The following is a 528-nucleotide window of genomic DNA, read 5'->3' on the forward strand; positions in this document are numbered from 1 at the left end:
GGTAAGACTATTGGCAGTGAAGTATTTCTATGTGAAGATGACTTCCAGCATGCTCTCCCTCCTGCAGCCACTACTCCTACTCCCACACCCAAAACCAGCATCCAAGCAGTCTCTCAAAACCAGTCCTCACCTGCAGTCACCCAGCCCAACACCACAGTGCCTTCTACCACGCAAGGTTGGATTCTTCTCATTTATTATGCAGGGGTATGATGAGATTGTCTTATTCATATGAGTGTAGCCAGCGGACAATGGCATTAGCACGGCTGAGGTATGGGTAACTCGTCACTCAGAGTGAGTGAGTATCAGTTTGAAAGATAATCCAGTTTACAGTATGTTTTCAAACACTTGCAGTAATTATATTGGTATCCAGTGTCTGTGTTCCTCTTTTACTTTACAACGAATGTAGTGACAGTTTGTTTTTACAGTGTTTTACAGTATTACACATAACTAACACATTTTCTTAACTCTGTTGATGTCTGCAGGTTCCTACACTGTAACACCCATCAAGTTTGGCTTCCAGATTGACAT

The sequence above is a fragment of the Seriola lalandi genome, unplaced genomic scaffold (genome assembly GCF_002814215.2).
Source record: "Seriola lalandi dorsalis isolate HSWRI2012SDOR001 ecotype SW California unplaced genomic scaffold, Sedor1 jcf7180002054293, whole genome shotgun sequence".
Lineage (NCBI taxonomy): Eukaryota > Metazoa > Chordata > Actinopteri > Carangiformes > Carangidae > Seriola > Seriola lalandi.